Here is a 13,937-nt window from a genome sequence, read left to right as displayed (position 1 = left end):
TGAAGTCATAAATAAAAAATGCCGTGGATTTATATGAATATGGCTGGAAGCCTAGGACAAATGATTGTTGGACTTCTTTGACAGATTGATTGACATATAACTTTTTATTTCTTTATTGTTTTTATGCACTCATTGTTTAGTTATTATTTACAAAATGTTAATTATAACTTTATAATTTTTAAGTATTGATGAGCACATGTGTAAGGAGCATTAACTACCAACATCAATGGAAAGAAACGAATAGACACTAGACAGCCGTATGTCATGAATGACAATAAAATAGGCATATAAACCACTTCTGAATTCCAAAAAGGTGCAGACAGAATACTTTTAGTAAAAAAAACACACCCACGCTCCATTCATCATAATTCTATCTTAAGGTATCGGAGGGTCCTTAATGAGCATCATTTCAATATTATAATTAAGGTTAAATTTCAAAACTCACATTTTAAGTCTCATTGGTTTTTTATCTCAATTCTCTACATTAGTATTCTCTCATTTCAATCCTTTAAGTTTCAAAACTTTCAAATTCAGTTTTATGTTAAATAGACATCCACTATTGCTGTTAAATTCCCAAAACTATGCCGTTTTGCTAAGTTGCACGAACACAGACACGGACACAGATACGACACAAACACGGACACGGGGATACGGCAATTTTTGAAAAATAAGGACATGACACGGCGGGGACACGGCAGCGACACGGCAGTTAAATAATTAATTAAATTTTATATTTAGGCACATTTTTTAATATTTTTAGACATAAAATACATTTATGTCTAGAATTTAAATTATGTAAGAACTACAAATAAGTAAAATCACCTACAATATTTAACTTCAATAAATAAATAAAACTATAGCAGGACACACAAAAACAAATTTATAAATTATAAGTTAGAACTAATATATATAAAATAATAAATAAATAAATAAAAAACGATAGAGGGCACCCACAGGCCAGTAAGGCCACAGTAGCAGTTAAAAAAAAACAAACAAACAAAACGCGTTATAAATAAATGCTTAATAGTACACGGTACACCCACCCACACCAAAATTAACATCTGAAAAAAAAAAAAAAAAAAAAAAAAAAAAAAAAAGAGAGAATAGAGGAATCATACCTGTTGTCTATGCCGAGAGAGATAGAGATCAGAAGGGACAGAAGGCACAACCTCGACGTCGGAGCTCGTCGATCAGCCCGATCTAACTCCGGCGAGGGACAGAGGGCAACGACAGCAACAGAGGGAGGGTGGGTTTCAGCGACAGAGAAGAACTTGAGAGTGAGATATGTGGTTTCAACTTTTAATTTTCAGACTCTAACATGTTTTATTGTTTTAGGGTTATCACAGAATCAACAGTAATGGTAAATCTGCGCTTTTTTCTTTTTTTTCTTCACTGCTGGCGTGTTGGACGCATCGGAACCGCGTTGGCGCTGTGTCGACGCTGCGTTGGCGCCGTGTCGGAGAAGCGAGAAAAAAGAAAAAGAAAAAAAGGGACACCGCCAGACACTGGAATCTGGCATGTCATCCCCGTTTCGATGTCTGACACATGTCGGACACGGACACAACGCCAAAAATGGCGTGTCCGTGCAACCTAGTCGTTTTGCCCCTAATTTAATATTTATTTCTTAATTTATAAAAAAAATTAATTAAAAAAAGACCAAATATTAAAAATAAAAACAATATAAAACAAAAACAATTGCCATACACGATCAGTTCCCTCTACAAATACCTCATTTTGTACCCCTTACGACTCGGGCCTACGTTCTTCAATGACGACATTACTCTGAGGCCCAAGGTTAATTTGGGGCCCAATCTCGTAAAAATTGACTTGAGGAATTATTTATGGAAAAAATAAACTTATTTTTGGAAGAATAAACCTATTTTTGAGATTTCTACTTTCTCCAATCACAAAGGAAAAAAAATAAAAATGAATACGTGGGGTGAGTTTTGTAGATTGGAGGAGTTTTAATACTAACAAAATATTGATCCTATTTTGTAGGGAGTTAGAGAGTAAAATGTACTCCCCCTAGATCGAGGGTTTTACATGAAGTCGCCACTTATTTAATTTAAAAGGAAAAATAAGAAAACCTTCAATAAAAAATACTTTGGTTGTATTAATGTATATGACAATTTACATCAAATTTTGTAACAAAAATTCACAATGCTTTTTGTCCTAGATACAATCTAAGAAAAGTAAATTACATTGCTTTATTTCCTAGTTACATTCTAAAAAAAAAGTAAAATTGTATATACAAGAGCATAGTCTAGAACCCTTGATCTTGGTTCGAAGGCTAATTTACGAGATGGGAAGGGATTAAGCACCCATCTCGCCCGGTAAAACCGGTCTCCTAGGTTAAGGTGGCCAATGTCATGTCATGTCAAACATATACAAAGAATATGTCATATAAACATGTAATTTGCAGGAAATGTAAACAAATATGTGTTAGGGGAATTTGACATAAAGAGAAACAAAAAGTGAAACTTGTTAGATAACAATTTTAATGTAAAAAAAAGTGAAGGTAATGGCATGCTCATCCAAGGGATCAATATAAACAAAGAATTCCTAACGTAGACATATTCATCTAAGCATGTGAAGGAAAAAATAAAGTTGTCATGTTATTTGTCATCAACATAATTGCAAAGAGAAACAAATAAAAATAAAACATTTAAGCATATTTGATCATCCAAGCAATTATGAAAAGAAGTTGAGCAAAATCCCTTAGACATGTTTATCTAGAGAAAATCAAAATACTTTGACATGTTTGTTCAAGCATTTTAATTCAAGAAAAATTTGTGCTTTAATCTAGAAGTGTTCATCTAAGCATTCGAGAGAAAGTTGTGCTATAACCTAGAAGTGTTCATCTAAGCATTCAAGAGAAAATTGTGTATTAGCCTAGAAGTGTTAATCTAAGCATTCAAGAGAAAATTATGTATTACCTAGAAATGTTCATCTAAGCATGTAAGAGAAAATCAATAAGACATATAGGCATGTTCATCCAAGCATAGCATAAAAGAAGTGAATAATGATTTGTAAGCATTTATTCTAGCATGTATAAAGAATTAAAAAAACACAATTAACTACTTACCAGCATAAATTAAAAGGGGGAAGTGATCACTTAAAGGGTTAGGGAGAAAGCAAGAAAGTACTAAACTACAACCAAAATAAGAACAATGGTTGCTCAATAGCTTTTCTTTTCTGCTTTCTCACTAGCTCTCTAGAGGGAATTCGGGGTCCCGAAAATGGAAGAGATCTTCTCTATTTATAGGGGAAGGGATGGCTTAGCTTTAAAGCTAAGTTATTAGCTTTCTTCTGAAGCTAAGGGAGGAGATAACCTGTTTAAATGAGCTGGAACGGATTTGGTGTTGATCCCCATTCAAATTTTGAAATGATGTTGCACCTGCTTCGTATTTTGGCTCTAATTTTCCACTCAAAATTCCAATTGATTCAAGATGAGTGTTTTTTGAAAGAAATTCAATTATCTACAACTTTTTCAGAAATAGAGAAAGCCAAATCTCAATGTTATCCATGCCAAAAATGTGTTTCAAATTGCTGCTGAAAATAGTAACGTCTTTTGAGCATTTTTGAATTTTTTTCACAGGATGTATTTGTTTCTTTATCCAATTTATTTTTCAAAAATCTTTCTTCTAAAGCAAAGGGAAAGGATAAGTCTATTAGATAGGCTTGAACAGATTTGATGTTGATCCCCATTTGAAATTTTGAGAGAAAATTGAAGATAATGCTGAATTTGTGTTATATTCTGCACCTGTTTCGTATTTTGGCCATAACTTGCTGCTCAAAATTCCAATTGATTCAGGATTGATGTTTTTTTTAAAGGAAACTTAATTCTCTACAACTTTTATAGAAATAGAGAAATCCAAATTTCAACGTTTTTCTAGCCAAAAATGCGATTCAAGTTGCTGCTGAAGATAATGACGTTTTTTGAGCATTTTTCTGCTTTTTTGAATTTTTCATGGATCATATCTCCAAAAAATTTTAAAAGAGCAGATAAGATGCCATAAAGAAAAACATTTTTTATTATTATTTTTAAAAAAAAAATGAAAAAAAATGAAATCCGATCAAAAATCACACTTAATTTTAAATTAGTTCTTGTGAGAACCAATCAAAATTAAGTATTTAAAATAGAATGTGATCAGGCCCATCGTGTAGGTGAGCCGTGATCATTGAAATTTGTTTGTATGATAAATTTTGATCAGGTGGTCCGATCAAAACCTATGACATACCATTATGATCGTTAGAGCATCAAGATTTGTTTTGTATCACAAATATGAAGATCTACCGATTGGTTAAATGCAAGTTGTAAAATGGGGTGTCTACAATACCCACAACAAATAACCAAGAAAGTGAATTTCCTCGTGGTGAATTGTTCGTCTTCCTATAAAGCCATCATTGGAAGACTAACTTTAAACAGTTTGAAGGCAGTAACATCTACCTACCACCTATCAGTCAAATTCCCAACAAAGTATGGGATAGGACAAGTGCAAGGAGATCAGTTAGCTGCTAGAGAATGCTACTTAGCCATGTTGGCTATAGATGAGCATGTGCAGACCATGAATATAGAGGAAAGAAGGGTCGTAGAAGAGCCCACTAAATTACTGGAAGACATCCCTTTGGAAGAGGGTAATCCAGGAAAGTTTAACAGAATTGGAACAAGTATGGAGGAAAAAACGAAGCAAGACCTCGTCCACTTTTTAAGGAAGAGCATTAATGTCTTTGTGTGGAGTCATGAAGACATGTCAAGAATTGACCCAAGTGTTATTACTCATCGATTGAATGTGTATCCATCTTCCAAGCTTGTTCGTCAGAAGAAAAGAGTCTTTACTCCTGAGAGAGATAATGCTATCAAGGAAGAGGTCCAGAAGTTAACCACAGTAGAATTTATTCGGGAAGTCTATTACCCAGATTGGTTAGCTAACGTGGTGATGGTCAAGAAGGCAAATGGCAAGTGAAGGATGTGTGTGGACTTCACTGATTTGAACAAAGCTTGCCTCAAGGATAGTTATCCTTTACCACGCATTGATTAGTTGATAGATTCAACAACAAATCATTTATTGTGAAACTTCATGAATACTTTCTCAGGGTATAATCAGATAAAGATGGACTGGGCAGATCAAGAGAAGACATCCTTCATTACCATTCAAGGTTTATTTTGTTATAAGGTGATGCCCTTTGATTTAAAGAATTCAGGGGCAACTTATCAGAGGTTAGTCAATCACATGTTCCATCCACAAATAGGATGAACTATAAAAGTTTATATGGACGATATGCTAGTGAAAAGCTTGGATGAGAAGAAACATCTGGACGATCTGCAGGAGACCTTTGACACACTTAGACGATACAATATGAAGCTGAATCTAAGTAAGTGTGCCTTTAGGGTTTCGTCAGGGAAGTTTCTGGGATTCATGGTTTCACAAAGAGAAATTGAAGCGAATCCAGATAAAATTCAAACCATACTAAACATGGAACCACCAAAGAATGTTAAGGAAGTCTAGTCCTTCACTGGACAAGTTGCAGCTCTAAACGGTTTGTTTCAAAAGCTATAGATAAGTGTTTACCTTTTTTCAAAGTTCTTAGGAAGGCATTCAAATGGACGGATGAGTGCCAAAAGGCCTTCTAGGATCTTAAAGTCTATCTTACTACGACTCCCCTGCTAAGTCCATCCATACAAGGTGAAGAGTTATATTTATACTTAGCAATGTCCCCACATGTGGTAAGTTCAACATTGAACAAGGAAGAAGGGAAGGTGCAGAAGCCTGTGTATTATACAAGCCGAGCGCTAAGGGGAGCAGAAGGACGATATCCAATGATGGAAAAGTTGGCTTTTGCATTAATAACGGCTTCTAGGAAGCTGAGGCATTACTTCCAGGCTCACGTCATCAATGTCATGATAGATCATCCGCTTAAGAAGGCAATGAACAAGTTGGAAGTTACAAGAAGACTAATCCAATGGGTTGTTGAGCTTAGTGAGTTTGACATTAGGTACCAACCAAGAAATGCAATAAAAGCTCAAGTTCTAGCAGATTTTATTTCGGAATTCACTCCAAGTCATGGTAGTTTAGACAGGGTGGAAGACATAAAAACATAGGTCGTCCATGTGGATAGGTCGTCTACACCATATGTAAGAGGAATAGGAGTTGTGTTGCACTCTCCAAAAGGAGATAAGTTGAAGTATAAGGTTTGTCTACAGTATCAAACAACCAATAATGAAGTTGAGTATAAAGCCTTTCTTAAAGGGCTAGAATTGGCTAAATCTTTGGAGGCTAAATCAATAGTCATCCAAGGAGGCTCTCAGTTGGTTATAGGTCAAGTGAATAGAACGTGTGAAGTTAAAGAAGAATGGATGAAGAAATAGCTTAATAAGATGAGACGCCTTGTTAAGAAATTTAAAGAAACTAGTTTCATTCAAGTCCCAAAGGAAGAAAACGTGGAGGCAGACGCCTTAGCGAAGGAATCATCAACAGATGGATCAGTGGACGAGTCTGATGAAGTCCAATATATGCCTAATATAGATCTACTAGAGATACAACAGATAGAATGTGAAGAAAGTTGGATGACCCCAATAGTCATCTACATGAAAGATGGAAGGCTTCTAGAAGAAAGGGACGAGGCTAGAAAGCTAAGGATCAGATTAGCTAAATACATCCTTATAGATGAGGTGCTATACAAAAGAGGCTTCTCTCAACCTTACCTAAGGAGTTTAGCTTCAGACGAAGCAAACTATGTATTGAGAGAAGTTCATAAAGGAGCATGTGACAACCATTCAGGAGCTAGAGCACTCGTCCACATGGTCGTCTGTGCAGGTTACTTCTGGCCAACCATTCAAGCAAATGCTAAGGCTTATATCAAGGTGTGCGACCAATGTCAGCAATTCAGTAGCATCCCTAGACAACCCTCGAAGTACCTTACCACAATGATGGCCCCATGGCCTTTTACGTAATAGGGATTGGATATTTTGGGTTTTTTTCCAATTAGAACCAGACAGATGAAGTTTTTAGTGGTAGGGATTGATTATTTCATGAAATAGGTGGAAGCTAAACCCTTAGCAAAGATTACACAACAGAATGTCAAAAACTTCGTCTAGAAGAGCATTGTATGCAGGTTTGGGGTACCTAGGGTTCTAGTGTTTGACAATGGATGACAATTTGATAACACACCTTTCAGAAATTTTTGCGAGAAACTTGGAATCAAGAATCATTATTCCTTACCCTCCCACCCGCAAGCAAATGGACAAGCAAAAGTAGCAGACCAATCCCTGCTAAAAATCATCAAAACTTGGCTTGAAGGGGCAAAGGGAGTATGGTCAGACGAGCTACCAGGTGTTCTATGGGCTTACAGGACGGCTATGAGCACCCCTACGGGGGAAACTCCTTTCAAACTAGCCTATGAAGTGAAGCAGTCATACTTGCTGAAGTACATATGGCTAACCACAGGGTGATGAAGTATCAAGACGAGGACAATGAAGAACAACTTCGTCTTAACCTCGATCTTATTGACAAGGTAAGGATGGATGCAAAGCGGAGGAGAGCAAGATACAAAAGTCTTATGGCTAGGCAGTATGATGCAATGGTGAAACCTAGGCGCTTCAACATTGGGGACCTCATCCTTAAAAGAGTCTCATTGGCAACTAGAAACCCGACTCATGAAAAGCTAGAGCCTAATTGGGAAAGACCTTATAGGATTATCAACTGCAAAAGGTAAGGATTATACTACCTAGAAGCCCTAGATGGACGGAAGCCAGAGCACCCTTGGAACATTGAGCATCTAAGAAGATACTATCAATGAAGCGTTAGCCTGGATGAGCATCACTATGGACGAGCATCATGGACTAAGTTGAAGTTATGTGTTGTTTCCCTCGTATTTACTTATATTTATTACTAGTACTGCATGTTTTTAAATATTTTAATTCCCTAAAAGTGCATTAGTTTCTAACTTCTACGCTATCTATGGACGAATTTGTGATCATTTGAACTAATCCACAAGAAAGCTAAAAGCCCAAGACGAGTAAAATCTCTGGACGTAGAGATGTAACGTCTATAAGCTTTCCTTAAAATAAGGATAAAACAAAGAAAAATAAAACAAGGTATATTCGTCTAAACAGTGGACGAGGTAAAACCTAAGGTATATTCATCTAATTAATGGATGAGGAAAAACGTGCACGTAAGAATATTTCGAAGTCCATGGATGAATTTAACCAGCCAAACAATCCAATCTTTGGACGAGTAAATGCCAGAAACGTCTTGACAAAAGACGAGTAAAGGATCATCCAACCTAAGGACGTAAGATGATGCCAGCTATAAGTCAAATACATGGACAAATAAAGCTAGCAAAAAAGATACCATTTATTGACGAGTCATACTTGTGAAATGTAAAGAATGGTAAAAGTGTTGAGCATGGAAAATTTATTTTAATATGGACGATGTAGATAAAAATTCGTTCATATAGTCAGAACGAGATAAAATGTTCTCATCAGTGGACGGGCGACACTTAAAACCATAAAAATAATATGGACGATGTAAATAAAATTCGTTCACACAGCATATAACATGTTCAACACCAAGTAAGAAATGAAAATCAAAGCAGACATTCATTCATAAAAATTAAAGGATAGACAACCACCGTCTAAAAACCCTTGAGTTTTTAAAGCCAATGATGGCAATTGTATTTGTTGCTCGTCCATAAACTTGGACGAGGGAATTGTACTTGAATGAATTTTAAAAAGAGAAAAGCCCAAAACAATAGGCATTTCCAATAAACTAAAAATAATAAAATTTTTCTAAAGGAAAAATAATTTACTAGGATAAACCACTGGGGGCATTACCCCCAGACTTTAGATCGTCTTTGTTGACATCAAATGGCATCATGGGCGGGTTCAGTCGAGGCATTGTCCATTACATTTGTAAGGTTGAATTTAATCAACCATTTTGTTGGCTTTATTCCATCCAATTTGCTTGTAATTCAACATTTAGAAACCCTGTATTTAGGTGGGAATCATGTAAGGGTAGTATATGAGAGAGTGTGAAGAAAAGCTCAAAAGTGTGCACTCAGCAAGGCCTCGTGACTGGATCCCGCAACTGGCTCGCAACTGGCAAGTCGCCAAAGGAGGCACACGTGTGAAGCATGCAAAGGAGCTGAAGAGTCACGCCAGCTAGAGCACTACAGGACAAAACTTCCAGTCTTGCCAGGTAGTTAGCTCGCGACTCAGTCAAGTCGTGAGGTCAAGTCGCAAAACCACTCTGTTTAGGAAAAATTGACCTTTCGCATTCCAAACACACACCAATATAAATACCCGTTATACCCACATATTGTAGAGCGATTCCAAAGAGAATTTTGAGAGAGAAACCCTAGAGAAAAACAAGATTGACTCATCCACAATTTTCATCATTTGATTCTCCAAATTTCTCTACTCTCACCCTCTCCATTGTTACATCCTTGAGAGGTACATTTAGCCAAATCATTTTCTCACCATACCCATATATGTGAGAAGGTTATTTGGTGCTTGGGAAGTAGTTAGGAATGGACCAATTGATATTGGTTGATGCTATGGGCTATAGCGGAATCTGATAAGCTAGAGAAAACAAAGGTTCGACATAACCTTGTTGGAGCAAGAAGCTTAGAAGGCTTAGGTACACTAGGTAGATTAGGCTTGAAGGGTCTTCTGCTATTCATGTATCCCAACTTCATTCTCTAGTGGATTATTAACCGTTTGGAGGGCGGTGGAGAGGTTTTACGCCGAGGACTTTGGTTTCCTCTTCGATAACACATTGCTGTGTTGTCTTTGTATTCGCATCTCTCTTCCCTTAATTTTTGCTATTTAATTTCCACTGTGGTTGTGATTTTATTTGGTTTAGATTATTTTATCAATTCTGTTTTAGCTTATTTTCATATTCCGCACATACATTATTTGATAATAAACTTGAATTGGTAATTTGTAATTTGGAGGTCTAAACGTTCAAGGTATTTTACACATTATTTAAATATTCAACATTGACATCCTCAGAGCTCGTCGGAAGCAAGGAACTCTCAGCAGCAATGGGGATCATCAAAATCCATCTCAGGGTAGGCCTCCTTAACATCAGCACGGAAGTCTTCATAACCAACAACATAATGACGATCTAGGCGAGTCTTGAACTCGGTTGACCTCATGAAGGCTGTGACAGCTTCCTTCTAAGCCTTCTCCATAGACGAAGTAAACTCTTAAACCTTCACCTCGAGGTGAGTGATACGAGTTTCCTCCTCAATAGAGTCTGCCTTGAGCTCCTGCACTTCATTCTTTAGTTTTTGCTTAATTTCCTATAGACGATTGAGATCCTTAGTTAATTTGATCACCTCCCCCTTCTTTAGAAGAACCTCATTGCTCAACTCCTTGTTATTCTCCTTGGCTTCCTTAGCCACAATGCAAAGGTCCTTAGCTTGGGTGGACGCAGTGTAAAACTTAGACATGACCTGTGAATGGATGAAGGAGAGTTAGAAATTTTCCTTGAATCTTTTAGAAAACAAAAGGAAAATAATGAAAACCACATACCTTGAAGAGGTCATGGATGGCAGAACATTTAAATCTCTTACTAACATGTTGTAACATGAGTTCACCTCATTGTCAGTATTGAGTCCTTTGAACATCTTCCAAGCATAACCTTCATCTGATACCAAGTTAGGAGGACGTTTGCCTTTCTCTAAAGGGTGGGCACTGTGAGGAGCTTTGGCTGTAGGAGGAGTAGGGTCATCAGGCTGGACAAGTGGAGTAGTCTGGACAGATGGAGTGGTTTGGGATACCAAGTTCATTGTCGAGGCGTCCAGGTGTACCGTTGCAAAAGGGAACTTTGGAACCTTAGGAGGAGGAGTCTTGTCAGACTTCTGTTTCTTAGAACCTCGATGAGTAAGAAGGTCACCAAGGTCCACAAAGCTGGATATACCCTTCCTCTTTCCAGCCTAGACGCCGGGCTTCTAGACGACCACAAGAGTGACATCGTCCAAGACCTGTACATCCTCTTCACTCTCAATACCATTTGCAACACCTTTCCCTTTATTTTCCTTCATAATGGCCACCCCTATATTGAAGAGGAAAAAGTTAGTTAAAAAAAAAAATGATGGACGATACTTCGATGAGTAGTCTCCTCGTGTGCAAGGTTCTAAGTAGTAGGCTCAGGACCAAGCCCCTAAGCAGCCAGGCGACTGAAAGTCACTAAATTGTGGAAGGACCTCTCAGGGAAGGCACGTGCTTGGTCAATACGATCCAAATAAAATTTGTCCAAACGTGGAAGAATAACAGCTGCACCAATACCAAAAAAGGTTAGACAAGTAAAAAAGTTAAATAAAATAAATAAAAGAAAGGAAGAAAGACATACCCTCAAGAGGAAGACGACCTAAGGGAATGGTAAAAGGAGGGAAAGAGGCACTATCTACATCAACTGGGTCCCCAGCCCAATTTTCAGAAATAAAAAAGAATTTTCTCTTTCAAAGCCTGTCAGAAGAACTACGTCCCTTTATCAAACTAAACTGAGGGCCACTAGATGAGAACTGGTAAAAACCAGCAGATTGCTTTATCTCTGAGGGCTTATAACAGTAAAGGAACTCTTCCACTGTGATTGGACGGTTCCCTTCCAATGCCTCGCACCATAGCACTTGCATGGCAACTATTTTCCTCCATCCGTTAGGATTGAGATAGTTTGGTCCAATACCCAACCTATAGAAGAGGTCTCTACAAAAGGAGTTTAAGGGAAACCTAAGACCTGCTAGAAGGTAAGAGGCATATGCACCAAAACCAGAAAAAGGAGAACAACACCATTCTCCCTCTTCAGGTAGACGAGGCCTAAACTCACTAGGAATTTGATATCTACCTACAAGGATTTTTAACTTAGGCGCGTCCAGAGTAGACGCTACCTCAGGAGCACAACTATAAATTATATTTTCTTCTTCCTCCTCCTCTTTGTCCTAAGGAGGACTAGGTTATCTTCTGGATGAGCTAGCCCTTACCCCAAAAGCCATCCTACATTGCATTTCTTGGAATTCCTCTAAAGAAAAACCAGGAACCCTAGACAAATAACGCTCGTCTGAGGAACTACTATCACTACTATAACCTGTACTACCCTTACTGCTCTCATAACTACAGCCACTACTCCCGAAGGACACGTCCTGATACTCGACTATCTCTCTCTCTCTAGGCTACTACTAGACGCAAACATAGTTAGAAGAATGAACAAAGATGAAAACCTAAGAATGAAGGAAAATAAGTACCTGACGAGACTAGAAGACTAGGACTAGATGAGGCTCTTGGAAGAAATGGCAGAAAGGAAATTATCAGAATAATAAAAGGGCAAGAGAGAGAATGTGAATATTTACAGCGCCTAGAGGTGGTCAACGAAGCAACATGGACCAGCCAACTAATGAGATTATGACACGTGGCACAATTTGAAACAATAAAATTCACCCAAAGTAAGGACAACATATGGTACAACAATTGACCATAAAAATGTTGACGTGTGTCAAAAATCAATAGTTATACTATAGTGTTCTGGACAACCCTTGGACAAGTGGACAACCCTTGGACAAGGGGACAACTGATGGTGAACCAAAAATCGAACCATCTCCAATTTGTCCATAGAGTCGTCCAGGATCAAAAAGGTTAATTCAACATAGGAAGTCTAATCCTCCGTGGGGAGGTCGTCCATAGGTATGAAAGTCGTCCATCAGGGAAGCAGCTAGACGACCTCGCAACACTTAGAAAATTTTCAGAATAGATTCACACACAAAAGCTTGCAATTTGGACCACGTTCTGCCATTTAGAAGTATGAACAAAATCCTTGTTCAACGCTATAACTTCCCACTAAGTTCTTAACTTTTTATGGCAGTTGTAGAAGATAAGATTGAACCTTCTAACTTCTATAGCAGTTATAGGAGTTAAGTCTAAATCTTCTAACTTCCGTACACGTTGAAGAATTTACTAAACAAGTAACCACTTCAAAGCTTACTATATAAGGACTCATCCACGTCAAATGAAGGTAAGTTTCCACTATCCCTAAAGTTGGAATTCTTGAGTTCTAGAGAGTAAAACTAACTTAAGCATTAGAGGGTTCTTGGCCGATTCACCTTGGTCACCTTTGATCTTGTGTTTCTTTCTTTTCAGGCCTTCCAAGCAACCACCAGCCTATTGAAGCCCGGAGCATTCAGCCTACTGATTTTCTTTGCATCATCAAATTGTATTTATAAATTAAATTTTCAATATTTATATTCAAAATTTATTGCCATACATCAATAAAAAAAATTATTTTGATAAATATCCAACATTAAATACACTTGATTATTAAATGTCTTAACACATTAAATGTATTTTTAAATTAAATTTTCAATATTTATATACTAATTTATTGCCATATATCAGTAAAAAAAAATCATTGCAATAGCTCATATTTATTTGATGGGATATATTGAATCTTGCAATATTGATACATTTTCATTTGTATAGGAGGATAAATGCATAAATTTTAAATAAAAAAAAAAACTCTAAATTATATTTAAAATTCCTTTAATTGATTTAACGGTTTTAAGTTGCAAGAAATGTGATTGTAGTTTATTTTTAAAAAAATTGTGGGTCTTTTTATAGTTAGAAATATTGGGGAGGTCAATATAATTTTAGTAAACATTAATGGCGGACATGGCAATTTGTTCATTTTTCATTTTTTGCATTCATCAAAAAATGCTTAACAAATGTGCTTTGTGATATCCAAGATCAAATACACATGCATATTAAATGTCTTAATACATTAAATGTATTTCTAAATTAAATTTTCAATATTTATATACTAATTTTAGTGCCATATATCAATAAAAAAAAAATTTATTGCGATAAATATCCCACATCAAATACAATTGCTTATTAAATATCTAACCACATTAAATGTATTTCTAAATTAAATTTTCAATAT

This window comes from Quercus robur, chromosome 6 (genome assembly GCF_932294415.1).
Source record: "Quercus robur chromosome 6, dhQueRobu3.1, whole genome shotgun sequence".
Taxonomy (NCBI): Eukaryota; Viridiplantae; Streptophyta; class Magnoliopsida; order Fagales; family Fagaceae; genus Quercus; species Quercus robur.
This window is presented reverse-complemented; position numbering follows the sequence as displayed.